The sequence below is a fragment of the Eschrichtius robustus genome, chromosome 19, assembly GCF_028021215.1.
Source record: "Eschrichtius robustus isolate mEscRob2 chromosome 19, mEscRob2.pri, whole genome shotgun sequence".
NCBI classification, from domain to species: Eukaryota; Metazoa; Chordata; class Mammalia; order Artiodactyla; family Eschrichtiidae; genus Eschrichtius; species Eschrichtius robustus.
This window is the reverse complement of record NC_090842.1, coordinates 55,215,991-55,236,910: the sequence shown is the minus strand read 5'-3', so window position 1 is coordinate 55,236,910 and position 20,920 is coordinate 55,215,991. Positions and strand designations below refer to the sequence as shown.

Genomic DNA, 20,920 nt, shown 5'->3' with positions numbered 1-20,920 from the left:
AGCTCTGAAGCCGGAAGTCTGCGCGTTTCGTTAGTGAAGTGCGTGAGATTGTGTGTATCCGTGAATGTGGCTGTGCTCCACCGTGCATTATTTCTGGAATGGGTTTGATAGGCCAACGCCTCTGGTTATGGTTTTCCACAGGGTCTGCGCTTGTGCATCACTGTTTCTGTGTATGAGGCTGGATGTGTGGCATTTTGATTAATTACATGGTGGTTAGGTGTGCCTTCAGAATTATGACTGGCAATTAATTAAGTAAAATAATTTCAGGCATAAATATTGGGGGGGAAAGGAGACAAAATTATCTCCTTTATTATGATGGGATCATAATAATGTATTCCTGGACCCATACCAAAATGTAGAAATGAGGACTACATAGTAACATGAAGAGGAGTAAAAATTATATATTTGTATAGGAGCCCAATAACGTCCTTAGTCACTCTTAGGTAATAAAAAATTCCTTTTACCACTGTTCGTTAAAAGATGAGTCTCGGGCTTCCCTGGTGGCGCAGTGGTTAAGAATCAACCTGCCAATGCAGGTGACCTGGGTTCGAGCCCTGGTCCGGGAAGATTCCACATGCTGCGTAACAACTAAGCCCGTGTGCCACAGCTACTGAGCCCATGTGCCACAACTACTGAAGCTCACGAGGCTAGAGCCTGAGCTCCGCAAGAAGAGAAGCCACCGCAATGAGAAGCCCATGCACCACAACGAACAGTAGCCTCCGCTTGCCGCAACTAGAGAAAGACGCGCACAGCAACGAAGACCCAATGCAGCCAAAAATAAATAAATTTATTTTTTAAAAATCAGTCTCATTTTAGTGGTTAAAATAATTTAAGTGTCCTGTTTAATGATCAAAACTTCAGACCTCATTTAAAACAAGACCCTCCCACCCTCAGTCCTCTCCCTTTACCACTTCCAAATATGACTATATCACAGTTATTGGTTAAAGCAGTATTTGGTATTTATATACTGATTATATAATATATTTTTGTGCTTCAGAGCCAAATATATTGTTTACACAATTTTTTTTATTGTGGATTTAGCTGACTTGGTTTATATGTATATGTACTTCTTGCTCCTATTGCTACCCTTTTCTAAATGTTCCCCCCACCCCTCCAAAGTGTCAAACTCTAAGCAATGATTTTTCCAAATGTTCAAACTTATCTGATACTTTTTCTCCCCCTTGCCGAATCTCTTTCACAGCCATCGTCTTGCAGCTCCAGTCTGGACTGAAGGGTTTCTCCCTTTTCCCGAATTGAATTCCTATGTTCCAAGTCTTGTTAATTTTGTATGTTTCTCATTTTTGCTGATTGCCTCTCTCCAACAACTTCGTTCAAATGCATGCCTTTGAGGTAAATGTTTAAGTTCTTACTGTCTGAAAATACCTTTATTGCAATCTCACTTATTGCCTGTGGTGAGAATTCTACTATAAATCAGAATTTGAAGGCATAAATTCAGATAAAATCTTACAGTAGCTAACGTTGCTTTTGTAAGGACTTGTCATCTGTTTTCTATTTCTTTGTGCGTAATCTGTGTTCCCAACCCTCCTGGAATGTTTAGGGTGATATATATCACACAATGTACTAAAATTTTGTAATTTTGTTCCTTGGTGTGGATCTTTAAAATTTTTTTTAAATTTATTTTTGGCTGTGTCGGGTCTTAGTTGCAACATGCAGGATCTTTCCATGCGGCGTATGGGCTTCTCTCTAGTTGTGGCACGTGGGCTCCAGAGCATGCGGGCTCTCTAGCTGAGGCGCATGGGCTCAGTAGTTGTGGCATGCAGGCTTTGTTGCCCCGCAGCATGTGGGATCTTAGTTCGCTGACCAGCGATCGAACCAGCGTCCTGCTGCATTGGAAGGCAGATTCTTTACCACTGGACCACCAGGGAAATCCCTCTTTAAAATTTTTTAATGCTGGGTGTCAGGTGCATATTTTCATTCTAGAGACTCATGTACTTCTGGGCTGGAAAATTTTTGTGTATTTTCTTTCTTTCTTTCCTTCTTTCCTCTCTCTCACTGGAATTACTTGATGGAACTTACATGGCTTAAGCTTCTAAATGTTTTCCTCCTATTTTCTCTATCTTTTTACTCAAGTCTAGGAACTTTATCTTCTACTTCTATTTAATTTTTAATAATACATATTTTTAATTTCCTAGAGCTCTCTCATGGTTTTTATCTTTTCTATATAGTATACTGTTCTTTAGGAATGCAATATCTTCTCTGACATTTATGAAATTATATATTAATGTTATATATAGCATATATATTATTTTCATTATATTTGATTCATAATTATATGAATAATATATAATTATATTATGCATGTGATAGGTATGATATTCAATTATTTAAATATTATTCATTTAAAGTTTTCTTAGCTACATGTATTGTCTTTGTTATGACCAAATTCCCTTTTCCTGTTTGAATTGTTCTCTGTCTTTCATTTTAGGTACTTTTCTCAACCATGTGGTAATCCTTACTTTCAGTCATGAGTTAGAGCCTGCCGACTGATGGATTTCAGAAGCAATCTTTTCTCTGGGACACCCCCAGAATTCTATTCTCTTTGCTCTTTAGTTTCTCCTTAGAGGACTCCTCCAGTTTCCTGCCTGTGAAGGTTATGTGTTGAGTTGCTGGTGACTGGGACCAGGATAGGGAAAGAAGCTTAAGAAGATTTCAGACTATGGTTATTACTCATTCTGTGTCTGTCTGCCCTTCTTTGTGCATCCTCTACATCTTCTCAAAATCAATTTATCCAGAGATCAAATGTATTTTATTAGACAAGGGAGCAAAGTTAACTGGAGAGGGGGAAGAGCAGGGCAATGAGTTTGTGTATAAATTTTCAACCAGTCCTCTACTTCCAGATCCATACCTCACCAAGGTCCTTTTCTGTGGAACCTGGGCCTTTCAGGGGATTTGTAAACTGCTTCATTTATCTCACTCATAGCTCTTTCATACCAGAGTTCCTTGAATTTTCTTATTTGTTGTAGTTTTGTCTTCACATTTGTTTTTGTTGTCATTGTTGTTTTCATCCCTTTTTGGATAGTGATGGGAAATAAATGCATGTGACCTACTCACTGTATGTAAGCAAAAGTCTACCCTTGCTCTTTTCAAATGACAAGATTTTGGTCATTTTTTTAAAAACTAGTTTTGGTTGTACATTTGACCCTTGAAATACACGGGGCCCTGACCCTCTGTGCAATTGAAAATCTGTGTATAACTTTACAGTTGGTCTTCCATATTCACATCCTAGGTCCCACATCTGAGGATTCAACCAACTGCAAATCATGTAGTACTATAGCACGTACTTATTGAAAAAAATCCATGTATAAGTGGACCTGCACAGTTCAAATCTGTGTTGTTCAAGGGTCAACTGTATTTTTTTTAAATTTTCTATGTCATTATTTTCTAGTTTTATCTTCATCAAGTTCTCCTGAATACATTCTCTGGGTTTATATTCTTGCTTCTTGTATTCCTTTAATTCTTTGGGTTGTGTCAGAGAATTCCTTGGCTTGAATTCAGTAATACAATTGTTCAGCTATTTCATATTTTCATCCTGTTTCATTTTGAGCCTATTTATTAACTTAGAATTCCACATACAAGCATATATATATATGAACATAAGTACAGTTGAATCAATGAAAATAAATTCTGTAGACCTACCACTCAGCTTAAGAAAAAATTATTATCAATTCCTTTGAAGTGTCCTAAATATTTATTTATTTATTTATTTAGGCTGCTCTGGGTCTTAGTTGCGGCATGCGGGATCTTCGTTGCCACATGCACGATCTTTAGTAGTGGCATGCGGGATCTTTTAGTTGTGGCATGTGGACTTCTTAGTTGTGTCATGCAGACTCTCAGTTGCAGCATGCAGTCTCTTAGTTGTGGCATGCATGCAGGATCTATTTCCCCAACGATTGATCGAACCTGGGCCCCCTGCATTGGGAGCTCAAAGTCTTACCCACTGGAGCACCAGGGAAGTCCCTGAAGTGTCCTAGATGCTCCTCCCCCATCACATTCCTCCCCTTTCTCCCATAAAGTTAACCATCACCTGAATTTAGTCATTCCCCTGATTTTCTTTATAGATTTGCCATATATATACGTATCCCCAAATATATTGTCTAGATTTGCATGTGTTTTGAACTTTAGTGAAATGGCATTCTATGTATTGTCACTTAAAAAAAATCAACATTATGTTCTGGGAATTTGTTCATTTTCTCAATGTTGGGCAGCACTCTACTGTGTACATCTGCCAAATTTTATCTATATAGCCTCTTGATGGATATTTGAGTTGTTTCCAGATTTTGCCCTGCTATTTCAAGTGGTGCTGTTTTGAACATTTCTGTAGGCCTTTAAAAGTTTGTGTAAGAATAACTCTAAAGTATAATACTTACAGGTGGACTTGCTTTGTTCTAGGGCATGTGCTTCCCAGCTTCTCCAGGTGATGTCAAAGTGTTTCCAGAATCATTTCAATTGACACTAACTGCCACATAGTTGAGAGTTGTTCCACATCCTTGACAACACTTGTAACACTTTGAAACTTTTTTTGCCAATCAGCTACTGAGATAATATCTCATTGTGGGAGAATTTTTAGAATTCTACTCTGAAAGCAAAGATTCACAGAACTAAAAAGGAGAAAAAGATAAAGCCACTTTAATAAATAAATGATTTTAACACACAAGTCCTATTAACTCATATATAAGTAGTCCCAAAACAATCAGTAACAATATGAGAATGACACAATTAGCCAACTTAACAAATACAGAATACAACACCTAGCAATGACAGAATATCTATTCTTTTCAAGTGAACATGGATCATTTAGCAAAATAGTCTATACGCTGGGCCATAAAGCAGATTTAATACATTTCATAGGATTGAAATCATGTACAGTATGTTGTGTGGTCACAATGGAATTAAACTAAAAATCAACAATAATAACAAAACAAAATATTGAAAAATTCCCAAGTTATCTGAACTTAAGCAATATAATTCTATAAAATCAATGGGTCAAATAATAAGGCAGAATAGAAATTTTGAAATATTTTGACGTTAATAATAATGAAAATAAAAAACACTTGGGCTTTTTCAACCATCTTGGACCCTTGGAGGTGTGTGGAGTTCCCACAGCTGAACTTCGGGGGCAAATAAGTGGGGCCTGCTGGGAACAGGACTTCTAAAATGACAAATATTTCTGGAAGGCTGTGGTCCAAGGCCATTTTTGCTGGCTATCAGTGGGGTCTATGGAACCAGAGGGAGCACACAGCTCTCCTGAAAGTTGAAGGTATATATGCTCAAGATGAAACTGAATTCTATCTAGGCAAGAGATATACTTATGTGTACAAAGCAAAGAACAACACAGTAACTCCTGATGGAAAACCTAACAAAACCAGAGTAATCTGGGGAAAGATAACGGGTGTTCATGGAAACAGTGGCATGGTTCGTGACAAATTCCAAAGCAATCTTCTTGCTAAGGCCATTGGACGCAGAATCCATGTGATGCTGTACCTTTCAAGGATTTAAACTTATTGAAAAGTAAATAAATAAAAGTGTAGGATTTGTTCTCTTGTAAAAAAATAAAACACTTGGGTTGTAGTAAAAGCAGTAATTTGAGGCATGTTTCTAGCTCTAAATGCATATATCACAAAGTAAAAAATATTGAATATGAATGGTATAAGCCTCCACTGTAAGAAACTAAAAGAAAAAACATCAATTTAAACCCAAAGAAAGTATTTAAAAAGAAGTAATAAAGATAAGTTTGACATCACTAAAATAGAAAGCAAAGTAGTAATTGAGAAAATAAACTAAGCCAAAAACCAGTTCTTTGAAAGTTTAACAAAATTGATAAGCCTTAGCAAGACTGACCAAGAAAAAGGAAAATAACCCTACAAATATCAGGTATGGAAAAAGATTTTATAGGTTTTGAAGGATAAATAAGAAGGCATTAGGGACAACTTTATACCAATAAATTTGACAACTTCAAATAATGGAAAATTCCTTTAAAAATATTACTTACCAAAATGACATGAGAAAAAATATAAAATTTGAGTAATTCTGTTAAGAGAAATAAATGTTTAATTATAAATTTCCCCACAAGGAAAACTCTACTCCTGGACATTTTCACTGGTGAATTCTTCCAAATAGTTGATGGAATACAAAATATGAATCATGTACAAATTCATAAAAACTCTCAACAAAAGTGGTATAGAAGAAAATTGCCTTTTATCAATCTGATAAAGAGCATCTTTAAATAAGCTACAGATAACATACTTGCTGGATTCTTCAAGAGAGCAAAACAAGGAAATCTATTACCAATACTCACATTCAACGTCATACTGGAGGCCCAAGCTAGTGCAATAAACAGGAAAGAAGGAAAAGGTATAAAGATTGGAAAAGAAGAAATATAACAATATTTGCAGATGACATAATTTGTATGTAGAAAATTCAAAAGAATTATAAAAGTATTTGAATAAATAAATGTAGCATGATCACTGGATATGTGACTATAAAAACATAAATTGTGTCCATGTATACTAGCTTCAAGTAATTAAACAGTAAAATTTTAAAACAAAAGTATTTACCATAGCAAACAAAAACACAAAAGAAACAAAAAGGCACAAAAATCTTCAACAAAACACTAACAAACTGAATCCAGTAGCAAATTTTTTTAAAAAAATTATACACCATGACCAAATGGGATTTATGCCAGGAATGTAAGGTTGGTTTAACATGCAAAAATCAGGGACTTCCCTGGTGGCACAGTGGTTAAGAATCTGCCTGCCAACACAGGGGACACAGGTTCGATCCCTGTTCCAGGAAGATCCCATATGCCTTGGAGCAACTAAGCCCGTGCGCCACAACTACTGAGCCTGTGCTCTAGAGCCCACAGCCACAACTACTGAAGCCCACATGCCCTAGAGCCTGCGCCACAGCTACTGAAGCCTGTGCACTGCAACTACTGAGTGCGCGTGCTGCAACTACTGAAGCCCGCGCACCTAGAGCCCATGCTCCACAACAAGATAAGCCACTGCAATGAGAAGCCCGTGCACCACAACAAAGAGTAGCCCCCGCTCGCTGCAACTAGAGAAAGCCCACACGCAGCAATGAAGACCCAATGCAGCCAAAAAAACCCCAAGAAAACAAAAAAAAATGCAAAAATCAATCAATATAATACATCATATTAATAAAGGACAGAAAGCACATGATCATCTCATAGACATAGGAAAAACATTTAACAATATCTAATATCCATTCATGATATCATAGAGGAAAACTTCCTCAACCTAATAAAGAATAGAGGAAAACTTCCTCATCCTAATAAAGGGCATCTATGAAAAATCACAGCTAACATCATAATTAATGGAGAAAGACTGAATGTTTTCCCCCAAGATATGTGGCATATCTGTACAATAGAATAGTATTCAGCAATAAAGAGTAATAAAATACTGATACATGCAACAACAAGGATAAACCTTGAAAACATTAAGTGAAAGAATCCAGTCACAAAAAATAAATATTGTATGAATCTATTTATATGAAATGTCCAGAATAAACAATTATATAGACACAGATAGAAGATTAATGGTTGCCTGGAACTGGGGGGTAGGGGACAGGAATTGGTAATGACTGCTAATGGGTATAGGGTTTCTTTTTCAGGTGATGATAATGTTCTAAAATCAGAAATTGTGGGGATGGTAGCATGACTGTGAATATACTAAAAACCACTTGAACTAAACACTTTAAATGGGAGAAATTTATGGTATGTTAATTATATCTCAATAAAGCTGCTTTTTAAAAGGCATAAAACCTCTCCAATGAAAATTATAAAACATTGCTGAGAGAAATTAAAGAAGACCTAAAGAAATGGAGAGATATACCATATTTGCGAATTGGAAGACACAGTATTAAGATCAAGTCACCTTTTTTTTTTTTTTAGAGTCAAAGAAAGCCAGTTAAATCCCTCCAGGTTCTTTTTTTTTAATGTATTTATTATTTTTTTTAATTTATTTTTGGCTGAGTTGGGTCTTCGTTGCTGTGTGTGGGCTTTCTCTAGTTGCAGTGAGCGTGGCCTACTCTTCGTTGTGGTGTGTGGGTTTCTCATTGTGGTGGCTTCCCTTGTTGCGGAGCACGGGCTTTAGGTGTGCCGGCTTCAGTAGTTGTGGCTCGCTGGCTCTAGACTGCAGGCTCAGTAGTTGTGGCGCACCGGCTTAGTTGCTCCACGTCATGTGGGATCTTCCCCAACCAGGGTTCCCTGCATTGGCAGGTGGATTCTTAACCTCTGTGCCACAAGGGAAGCCCCCTCCAGGTTTTAAATCAACCAGCTGGTTCTCAAAATATATATGGGAACTGAATAGGACCTAGAATAGCCAATATAATGAAAAAGAATAAATTTAAAACTTATACCATGATATTTCAATATTATTCAAAAAACAGTTTGTTATTAGTACAAGAATAACTAAATATACCAATGAGACAAAATAGAGTACAGAAAAGATGCACACATACAAGGTCACTTGTCTTATCACCAAAATTCAATAAATAGTGCTGGAAGAACTTGTTATGCATATGGGGAAAAAAATCTCTTGACCTTCACGTCAAAAGAAATAAAAAGAATTAATTTGAGATGGATTATAGCCCTAAATGAGAAAGCTGAAACAATAATGCCTCTAGAAGAAAAATAGAATTCTACCTTCGTGTCTTTATGGTAGACAAAGACATCAACCATAAACAAAAGATTAATAAATTGAACTTCATTCAAATTAAGAGCAACTATTCTTCAAAAGACTTCAGGGGAGACCTTCAAGATGGTGGAGTTGTAAGACGTGGAGATCACCTTCCTCCTCACAGATATATCAGAAATACATCTACGTGTGGAACAGCTCCTACAGAACACCAACTGAATGCTACAGAAGACCTCAGACTTCGCAAAAGGCAAGAAACTCCCCACGTACCTGGGTAGGGCAAAAGAAAAAAGAAAAAACAGACAAAAGAATAGGGACGGGACCTGCACCTCTGGGAGGGAGCTGTGAAGGAGGAAAAGTTTCCACACACTAGGAAGCCCCTTCACTGGCGGAGACGGGGGCTGGGAGGGGGGGTGGGGGAGAAGCTTCAGAGCCACGGAGGAGAGCGCAGCAACAGTGGTGCAGAGGGCAAAGCGGAGAGATTCCCGCACAAAGGATTGGTGCCGAAAAGCACTCACCAGCCCGGAAGGCTTGTCTGCTCACCCACCTGGGCGGGCGGGGGCTGGGAGCTGAGGCTTGGGCTTCGGAGGTCAGATCCCAGGGAGCGGACTGCGGTTGACTGCGTGAACACAGCCTGAAGGGGGCTAGTGTGCCACAGCTAGCCAGGAAGGAGTCCGGAAAAAGTCTGGACCTGCCTAAGAGGCAAGAGACCATTGTTTCGGGGTGCACGAGGAGAGAAGATTCAGAGCACCGCCTAAACAAGCTCCAGAGATGGGCGCGAGCCACGGCTATCAGCGTAGACACCAGAGACGGGCATGAAACGCTAAGGCTGCTGCTGCAGCCACCAAGAAGCCGGTATGCAAACACAGGTCACTATCCACACCTCCCCTCCTGGGAGCCTGTGCAGCCTGCCACTGCCAGGGTCCCGTGATCAGGGACAACTTCCCTGGGAGAACACACAGCATGCTTCAGGCTGTTGCAATGCCACGCCGGCCTCTGCCACCACAGGCTTGCCCTGCATTGCGTACCCCTCCCTCCCTCCAGCCTGAGTGAGCCAGAGCCCCCTAATCAACTGCTACTTTAACCCCATCCTGTCTGGGCGGGGAAGAGATGCCCTCAGGCGACCTACATGCAGAGGCGGGGCCAAATCCAAAGGTGAACCCCAGGAGCTGTGCGAACAAAGAAGAGAAAGGGAAATTTTTCCCAGCAGTCTCAGGAGCAGTGGATTAAATCCCCACAGTCAACGTGATGTACCCTGCATCTGTGGAATACCTGAATAGACAATGAATCATCCTAAAATTGAGGCAGTGGACTTTGGGAGCAACTGTAGTCTTAGGGTTTGCTTTCTGCATCTAATTTGTTCCTGGCTTTATGTTTCTCTTAGTTTAGTATTTAGAGTTTATTATAATTGGTAGATTTGTTTATTGATTTGGTTGCTCTCTGCCTCCTTTTTTTTAAAATATATAGATATATATATATTTTTTTCCTTTTTCTCCTTTTGTGAGTGTGTATGTGTATGCTTCTTTGTGTGATTTTGTCTGTACAGCTTTGCTTTTACCATTTGTCCTAGGGTTCTGTCTTTCCGTTTTGTTTGTTTGTTTGTTATTATATAGTTTTTAGCACTTGTTATCATTGGTAGATTTGTTTTTTGATTTGGTTGCTCTCTTCTTTCTTTCTTTCTTTTTTTTTATTACTTTTTAATTTTTTTATTCTTTCTTCCAGCCGGGTGTCAAGCCTGTGCCTTTGAGGTGGGAGAGCCAAGTTCAGGACATTGGTCCATCAGAGACCTCCTGGCTCCATGTAATATCAAACGGCGAAAGCTCTCCCAGAGATCTCCATCTCAATGCTAAGACCCAGCTCCACTCAACGACCAGCAAGCTACAGTGCTGGACACCCTATGCCAAACAACTAGAAAGACAGGAACACAACTCTACCCATTAGCAGAGAGGCTGCCTAAAATCATAATAAGGTCACAGACACCCCAAAACATACCACCGGACACGGTCCTGCCCACCAGAAAGACAAGATCCAGAACACAGGCACTAGTCCCCTCCACCAGGAAGCCTACACAACCCACTGAACCAACCTTAGCCACTAGGGGCAGACAACAAAAACAATGGGAACTACGAACATGCAGCCTGCGAGAAGGAGACAAAGTGAAGCAAAATGAGAAGACAGAGAAACACACAGCAGATGAAGGAGCAAGGTAAAAACCCACCAGACCAAACAAATGAAGAGGAAATAGGCAGTCTACCTGAAAAAGAATTCAGAATAATGATAGTAAAGATGATCCAAAATCTTGGAAATAGAATGGAGAAAATACAAGAAACGTTTAACAAGGACCTAGAAGAACTAAAGGGCAAACAAACAATGATGAACAACACAATAAATGAAATTAAAAATTCTCTAGAAGGAATCAATAGCATAATAGCTGAGGCAGGGCTTCCCTGTGGCATTGGTTGAGAATCCACCTGCCAATGCAGGGGACACGGGTTTGAGCCCTGGTCCAGGAAGATCCCACATGCCGCAGAGCAACTAAGCCCACGCACCACAACTACTGAGCCTGTGTCTAGAGCCCGCGTGCTGCAACTACTGAAGCCCAGATGCCTATAGCCCATGCTCCAGAGCAAGAGAGGCCACCACAATAAGAAGCCCGCCCTCCACAACGAAGAGTAGCCCCCTCTCACCACAACTAGAGAAAGCCCGCACACAGCAACGAAGACCCAACACAGCCAAAAATAAATAAATTAAATAAATGAATTTATATATATATAAAAAGAATAACCGAGGCAGAAGAACGGATAAGTAACCTGGAAGATAAAATAGTGGAAATAACTACTGCAGAGCAGAATAAAGAAAAAAAAATGAAAAGAATTGAGGACAGTCTTAGAGACCTATGGGACAACTTTAAACGCACCAACATTCGAATTATAGGGGTCCCAGAAGAAGAAGAGAAAAAGAAAGGGACTGAGAAGATATTTGAAGAGATTATAGTTGAAAACTTACCTAAAGGAAATAATCAGGTCCAGGAAGCGCAGAGCGTCCCATACAGGATAAATCCAAGGAGAAACACGCAAAGACACGTATTAATCAAACTATCACAAATTAAATACAAAGAAAAAATGTTAAAAGCAGCAAGGGAAAAACAACAAATAACACACAAGGGAATCCCCATAAGGTTAACAGCTGATCTTTCAGCAGAAACTCTGCAAGCCAGAAGGGAGTGGCAGGACATATTTAAAGTGATGAAAGGGAAAAACCTACAACCAAGATTACTCTACCCAGCAAGGATCTCATTCAGATTTGATGGAGAAATTAAAACCTTTACAAACAAGCAAAAGTTAAGAGAATTCAGCACCACCAAGCCAGCTTTACAACAAATGCTAAAGGAACTTCTCTAGGCAGGAAACACAAGAGGAGGAAAAGACCTACAATAACAAACCCAAAACAATTAAGAAAATGGTAATAGGAACATACATATCGATAATTACCTTAAATGTAAATGGATTAAATGTTCCAACCAAAAGACATAGACTGGCTGAATGGATACAAAAACAAGACCCATATATATGCTGTCTACAAGAGACCCACTTCAGAGCTAGGGACACATACAGACTGAAAGTGAGGGGATGGAAAAAGATATTCCATGCAAATGGAAATCAAAAGAAAGCTGGAGTAGCAATTCTCATATCAGACAAAATAGACTTAAAAACAAAGACTATTACAAGAGACAAAGAAGGACACTACACAATGATCAAGGGTTCAATCCAAGAAGAAGATATAACAATTGTAAATATTTATGCATCCAACATAGGAGCACCTCAATACATAAGGCAAATGATAACAGCCATAAACGGGGAAATTGACAGTAACACAATCATAGTAGGGGACTCTAACACCCGACTTTTACCAATGGACAGATCATCCAAAATGAAAATAAATAAGGAAACACAAGCTTTAAATGATACATTAAACAGGATGGACTTAATTGATATTTATAGGACATTCCATCCAAAAACAACAGAATACACTATCTTCTCAAGTGCTCATGGAACATTCTCCAGGATAGATCATATCTTGGGTCACAAATCAAGCCTTGGTAAATTTAAGAAAATTGAAATCATATCAAGTATCTTTTCTGACCACAACGCTATGAGACTAGATATCAATTACAGGAAAAAATCAGTAAAAAAATACAAACACATGGAGACTAAACAATACACTACTTAATAACCAAGAGATCACTGAAGAAATCAAAGAGGAAATCAAAAAATACCTAGAAACAAATGACAATGAAAACACGATGACCCAAAACCTATGGGATGCAGCAAAAGCAGTTCTAAGAGGGAAGTTTATAATACAATCCTACCTCAAGAAACAAGAAACATCTCAAATAAAAAACCTAGCCGTACACCTAAAGCAATTAGAGAAAGAAGAACAAAAAACCCTCCAAACTTAGCAGAAGGAAAGAAATCATAAAGATCAGATCAGAAATAAATGAAAAAGGAATGAAGGAAGCAATGGCAAAGATCAATAAAACTAAAAGCTGGTTCTGTGAGAAGATAAACTAAATTGATAAACCATTAGCCAGACTCATCAAGAAAAAAAGGGGGAAGACTCAAATCAATAGACTTAGAAATGAAAAACGAGAAGTAACAACTCACGCTGCAGAAGTACAAAGGATCATGAGAGATTACTACAAGCAATTATATGCCAATAAAATGGACAACCTGGAAGAAATGGACAAATTCTTACAAAAGCACAACCTTCCCAGACTGAACCAGGAAGAAACAGAAAATATAAACAGACCAATCACAAGCACTGAAATTGAAACTGTGATTACAAATCTTCCAACAAACAAAAGTCCAGGACCAGATTGCTTCACAGGTGAATTCTATCAAACATTTAGAGAAGAGCTAACACCTATCCTCCTCAAACTCTTCCAAAATATAGCAGAGGGAGGAACACTCCCAAACTCATTCTACGAGGCCACCATCACCCTGATACCAAAACCAGACAAAGATGTTAGAAAGAAAGAAAAATACAGGCCAATATCACGGATGAACATAGACGCAAAAATCCTCAACAAAATACTAGCATACAGAATCCAACAGCACATTAAAAGGATCATACACCATGATCAAGTGGGGTTTATCCCAGGAATGCAAGGATTCTTCAATATACACAAATCAATCAGTGTGATAAACCATATTAACAAATTGAAGGAGAAAAACCATATGATCATCTCAATAGATGCAGAGAAAGCTTTTGACAAAATTCAACACCATTTATGATAAAAGCCCTCCAGAAAGTAGGCATAGAGGGAAGTTACCTCAACATAATAAAGGCCATATATGACAAACCCACAGCCAACATCGTCCTCAATGGTGAAAAACTGAAACCATTTCCACTAAGATCAGGAACAAGACAAGGTTGTCCACTCTCACCACTATTAGTCAACATAGTTTTGGAAGTTTTAGCCACAGCAATCAGAGAAGAAAAAGAAATAAAAGGAATCCAAATTGGAAAAGAAGAAGTAAAGCTGTCATTGTTTGCCGATGACATGATACTACACATAGAGAATCCTAAAGATGCTACCAGAAAACTACTAGAGCTAATCAACGAATTTGGTAAAGTTGCAGGATACAAAATTAATGCACAGAAATCACTTGCATTCTTATACACTAATGATGAAAAATCTGAAAGAGAAATTAAGGAAACACTCCCGTTTACCATTGCAACAAAAAGAATAAAATACCTAGGAATAAACCTACCTAAGGAGACAAAAGACCTGTACGAAGAAAACTATAAGACACTGATGAAAGAAATTAAAGATGATACAAATAGATGCAGAGATATACCATGTTCTTGGACTGGAAGAGTCAACATTGTGAAAATGACTATACTACTCAAAGCAATCTACAGATTCAATACAATCCCTATCAAACTACCAATGGCATTTTTCACAGAACTAGAACAAAATATTTCACAATTTGTATGGAAACGCAAAAGACCCTGAATAGCCAAAGCAATCTTGAGAAAGAAAAACGGAGCTGGAGGAATCAGGGTCCTGGACTTCAGACTATACTACAAAGCTACAGTAATCAAGACAGTATGATACTGGCACAGAACAGAAATATAAATCAATGGAACAGGATAGAAAGCCCAGAGATAAATGCGCGCACATATGGTCATCTTATTTTTGATAAAGGAGGCAATAATATAACAATGGAAAAAAGACAGCCTCTTCAATAAGTGGTGCTGGGAAAACTGGACAGCTACATGTAAAAGAATGAAATTAGAACACTCCCTAACACCATACACAAAAATAAACTCAAAATGGATTAAAGACCTAAATGTAAGGCCAGACACTATAAATTTCTTAGAGGAAAACATAGGCAGAACACTCTACGACATAAATCACAGCAAGATCCTTTTTGGCCCACCTCCTAGAGAAATGGAAATAAAAACAAAAATAAACAAATGGGACCTAATGAAACTTCAAAGCTTTTGCACAACAAAGGAAACCATAAACAAGATGAAAAGACAACACTCAGAATGGGAGAAAATATTTGCAAATGAAGCAACTGACAAAGGATTAACCTCCAAAATTTACAAGCAGCTCATGCAACTCAATATCAAAAAAAGAAACAACCTAATCCAAAAATGTGCAGAAGACCTAAATAGACATTTCTCCAAAGAAGGTATACAGATTACCAACAAACACATGAAAGGATGCTCATCCTTTATGCTCATCCTTTATTAGTGATGCTCAACATCACTAATCATTAGAGAAATGCAAATCAAAACTACAGTGAGGCATCACCTCACACCAGTCAGAATGGCTATCATCAAAAAATCTACAAACAATAAATGTTGGACAGGGTGTGGAGAAAAGGGAACCCTCTTGCACTGTTGGTGGGAATGTAAATTGATACAGCCACTATGGAGAACAGTATGGAGGTTCCTTAAAAAACTAAAACTAGAACTACCATATGACCCAGCAATCCCACTACTGGGCATATACCCTGAGAGAACCATAATTCAAAAAGAGTCATTTACCACAATGTTCATTGCAGCACTATTTAAAATAGCCAGGACATGGAAGCAACTTAAGTGTCCATTGACAGATGAATGGATAAAGAAGATGTGGCACATATATACAATGGAATATTAGTCATCCATAAAAAGAAATGAAATTGAGTTATTTGTAGTGAGGTAGATGGACCTAGAGTCTGTCATACAGAGTGAAGTAAGTCAGAATGAGAAAAACAAATACCGTATGCTAACACATATATGTGGAATCTAAAAAAAAAAGTTCTGAAGAACCTAGGGGCAGGACAGGAATAAAGATGCAGACGTAGAGAATGGACTTGAGGACACAGGGAGGGGGAAGGGTAAGCTGGGACGAAGTGAGAGAGTGGCATGGACTTATAAATACTACCAAATGTAAAATAGATAGGTAGTGGGAAGCAGCCGCATAGCACAGAAAGATCAGCTCGGTGCTTTGTGACCACCTAGAGGGGTGGGATAGGTAGGGTGAGAGGCAGATGCAAGAGGGAGGAGATATGGGGATATATGTATATGTATAGCTGATTTACTTTGTTATAAAGCAGAAACTAACACACCCTTGTAAAGCAATTATACTCCAATAAAGATGTTAAAAAAAAAAAAAGACTTCATTATCAGAGTGAAAGGCAAGCCATATCCTGGGAAAGATATCTACAATAAATATATCCTACAAAAGGCCGCACATCCCAGCATATGCAAATAGCTATAAATAAATAGAAAAAAACCCCCACAAACTGACTTTAATGAAATGGTCAAGAGTTAAACAGGCAGTTCAGAGAGGTTATCCAAATGGTTGATATATGAAAGGATGCTAAAGTGAGTATTAATCAGGGAAATGCAGATTAAAATCACACTGAGATACTATTACCCACCTACTAGTATTGTAAAAATTTAAAAAGACTAACAATACCAAGTGTTCAAGAGGATATGGAGCAACTGGAATCCTTTACATTGCTGACATATGTGTAAACTGACACAAAGACCTTGGGAAATGGTTTGACAGTACCTACACATATAAATGTAAACCTACTTTATGATCCAGCTCTTCCACTCTTGGATTCCTAATAGAAATGAATGCTATGTCTACCAAAAAATATTTTAAGATTGATCATGGCAGATTTATTCATAGTAAGAAAAAACTGGAAATCACACAAATGTGTGTCAATATAGAATGAATAAATCATAGTAAGAATTGAAAAACTGCAGCCTACGGACAAAATATGGCCTGTAACCTATTTTTGTATGGCCAATGACCTAAGAAAGGTTTTGCATTTTTAAATGATGTAAAAAAAATAAAAATAAGAATAGCATTTTGCAACATGTAAGAATTATATGAAATTCAAATTTCAGTGTCTATAAAGCTTTACCAGAATATAGCCACATTCATTTATTTACATGTTGTCTATGGTTGCTTTCATTCTACACTGGCAGAGTTGAGCAGTTGTGACAGAGAACATCTGGCACACAAAACCTAAAATATTTACTAGCTGGCTACAGGAATTATTCCTATACTCCATAACAAGGACTCATCTCAGAGCCATAATGTTGATTAAAAACATGCCAGACACAGGACTTCCCTGGTGGTCCAGTGGGTAAGACTCTGAGCTCCCAATGCAGGGGGCCCGGGTTCATCCCCTGGTCAGGGAACTAGAGCCTGCATGCATGCTGCAACTAAGATTTGCATGCTGCAGCTAAAGATCCTGCATGCTGCAACAAGATCCCGCATGCCACAACTAAGACCCGGCGCAGCATGCATAAATAAATATTTTTTTAAAAAAACATGTCAGACACATATCATTACACTGATTGCATTTAAATGAAGTTCAAGAATTCACAAAACTAATCTACAGTGCTAGAAGTCCAAATAATGGTCACTTCTAGGTGGAGTCAGAGATGACCAGGATGGGGCACAAGGGAACATTCTGGCGTCCTTGAAATGTTCTTTACCTTTTATTTTATTTATTTATTTTAATCAATTAATTAATTAATTTATTTTTGGCTGAGTTGGGTCTTTGTTGCTGCGCGCGGGCTTTCTCTAGTTGCGGAGAGCCGGGGCTACTCTTCGTTGCAGTGTGCGGGCTTCTCATTGCGGTGGCTTCTCTTTGTTGCGGAGCACAGGCTCTAGGCGCCAGGGCTTTAGTTGTTGCAGCACTGTGGGCTCAGTAGTTGTGGCACATGGGCTTAGTTGCTCCGTGGCATGTGGGATCTTCCCCGTGTTCCCTGCATTGGCAGGCGGATTCTTAACCGCTGCGCCACCAGGGAATTCCCGAAATGTTCTTTATCTTGATCTGTGTGTGGTATGTAAAAAAAAATCATTGCGGTATATAGTAATATTTGTGGACTCTATGCAAATTATTCCCCCCAAAATAAAGACTAAAGCTGAATTTGCATTTTTCATCTCTCTTCATTTCAATGTAAAACTCATTTTTCAAATTATTTGCTAGATGAAATTACTTAAGTTTCTCCCCCTCCAAATCTTGAAGGCAAATTGATACTTCAGACTGCGCTGTCAAATTTAGCTAGCCACATATAGCTATTTAAATATAAATTTATTAAAATTAAACAAAATAAAAAATTTAGTTCTTCAGTCAAACTAGTCTCATTTCAGGTGCTCAATAGCCAAATGTGGCCAGGGCTATGGTATTGGACAGCACAGACATCGCACATGGAATCCAGTTCTGCAGAAATATCTATTGGACAGCACTGCTCCAAATGTTACACGAATGTTAACCTCATTTTACAGGTGAGGAAACTGAAGCTTAAAGATACCACTATTACACAGAGCTGCATCATGAGACAATCATACCCACTCTCACAATACTATGCTCACACATTTCTTTTCCCACATTCACTACTACAGGTGAACTCTCAATGTATCTTTCACTTAACATTTCTATAATTCCATGGAATCTATTCTAAATTCACAACCATGCAAAGAAAAAGCATTTTCTTACAAGTTATAAAATACTTAATCATAGACTGTCTGATTAATCCCATACATCATCCTTAAAGCTATAGTCACACCATCCCCAGACATTTAACACAATCCCAAATGGATCACATGCTTATCCACTAACATTCCTCACAGTCTCAAGCACAATCTGACACACATCACACTCCCCACAGTCTTCCCTTCCCCTGTAGAGAACACTTGCACTTGCGCGGGCGTGCACACACACACACACACACACACACACACACACATGACCATGAAGTAAGCATCACACCCCTGAACCCCTTTGAGCAGCAACCCGGTAGTCACCGTCACCTCGTCCGGGACAGAGACCCTGCTTCCTAGACTTCTGCAGGTTTTTCAGCCCTGGACTACATTTCTCTGAAGGCATCACGGCAAGACTCAAGCTCTGGTAACCTCTGGGATTTTCTAGAACCTCTGGGAAGTCACTTGAGTAAAATGAAATAGGTCGGCTCACACCGCAGCAGCGTGAGATCTCGGATTCAAGCAAGGGAACCCCGAGGCGCGCCCGATTCCGGACCACAGGACGTGGCCACTGCCTCTGGATTCTGTTGGATCGGGCCGGGTTCATGTTTAAGACTACATTTCCCGGAGGCCACCGCGTCCCTGCGCCATTTCGTACACTTACTCCGTTACTCCTTGGCTTAAGGATCCAGTCTGTAGCGGTAGGTGAGTGCACTACCTCGCTGGGACCCGCACGCTGCCTTTGGGTTGGAGCATCCAGAAGGAAGTTCTTATAAGGTGTTGGGAATACCGGTGTGCCGGCCGGGGCTCGGTGCTGACAGGAATCGAGACGATCCTGGCTCTGGACTACGTATCTCCAACTTCGTAGCACTCAGGTTAATTCCTTACGGAAGTCGGCCTTGCCAGTGCGGAGTGGCTGTGCCCTTCTCCGCTGGTCGTCGGCCGCTTCACTTCGGTTCCTAGCGGCGGAGGCGTGGTGCTATCAGCTGTGTTCCTCTGCGCCGCAGGTATGAGTGTGCACTTGGCGTCGCTCTCCGCCGGCAAAAGCGGCGCTGTGACTTTGGTTCCCGGCCAACGGGAGCAGGGAGATGTTATCATGAACGTTCCACAACAGTGCTGGGTGTGTGAGTGTGCGCGCGCTTTTGTGGCCGCGTGACGGGCTCACCTGCCGCCTTCTAACGCACTTGGCTGCTGTGCCCCTTTAGTGACTGTGTACTCTCCCGCCGTGAGACAGGGACAGAGTCTCTCCAGTTGAGAATCGCGCGGTTCCAGGTGCCGCAGTTCCAGAGAACGAGGCTATTCTGAAGATGCCCCTACAATAAGAGTTTATGTCCCAGGAAGGCAGAAGACCACCCTAACAGGATGCCCCATTCTACTTTGAGAGCCCTATAGGGAAAAACTGATCCCTCTCTCAGCCTGAAGTTGTTGTGGGAATTGGTCCTAAACTGTTTGGTCGGCTCTGGGAAAAGCTTGATATCCTTTGATTCTTTTTTCTCTGTTCTACTTTTTCCAACAGAAGCGTACAGAGGAAAGGAAAAAAATATTGCACAGCTAAAAGTCTTTTCTAAAATATGTTGCCATTTTCTTTCTTCTCTCAAGTTTCTTCTTTTCAAGATGCTGCTACCTCCTGCAACATCTTCCTAAGGAGAAACCTTAGGAGAAACCAGTGACTGTCCTTAGGCATTGCTATCCCTGTGAATCATGGCGCTCCAGGGATGGCCTCACCAGTCTACTCTACTCACCAACCACACCTGCACCTCTCCTTTTCCACCTGATGACAAATCAGCCCTTTCTGGTCTAAGATTTTTGATGAAAGATAACTATACTTTCTGGAGGAAATGTGGACTTTTGTTTTAACTTTGTATGGAAATTTTCAAGCAGGGTAGAAAATAATACGACCCCAATGTGTCCAACGCTCAGCCGTAATTTAACACATTTGCAAATATCCTTATACCTATCCATCCCCCTTTTTCCTTTAGTATTTCAGTGTATTTTAATCACATGTATGCTTATGTAACCAAAAGGACATATTTTAAAATAACAACCATGATGCTATCTCAACTTTAAAAACTAAGTCATTCCATAATATCATATACCCAGTATATATTCAAATTTCCCTAATTCTTTGGAAGATAGATTTTTTTTACAATTGGTTTGTTCAAATCATGATTCAGATAGGTCCACACATTACATTTGGTTGTCAAATCTCTCTTTTTATAAAAAAATTTTTTTTAAA

The 20,920-nt window shown here is 39.3% G+C and overlaps 1 protein-coding gene and 1 pseudogene across 2 annotated transcripts in view; both read left to right on the top strand.

The window, feature by feature from the left end:
• LOC137753340 (zinc finger protein 345) overlaps positions 1-20,920 on the top strand; it is a 186,903-nt gene that overhangs the window by 89,537 nt on the left and 76,446 nt on the right. The window lies entirely within an intron of this gene.
• Positions 5,176-5,517, top strand: LOC137753428 (large ribosomal subunit protein eL33 pseudogene; annotated as a pseudogene).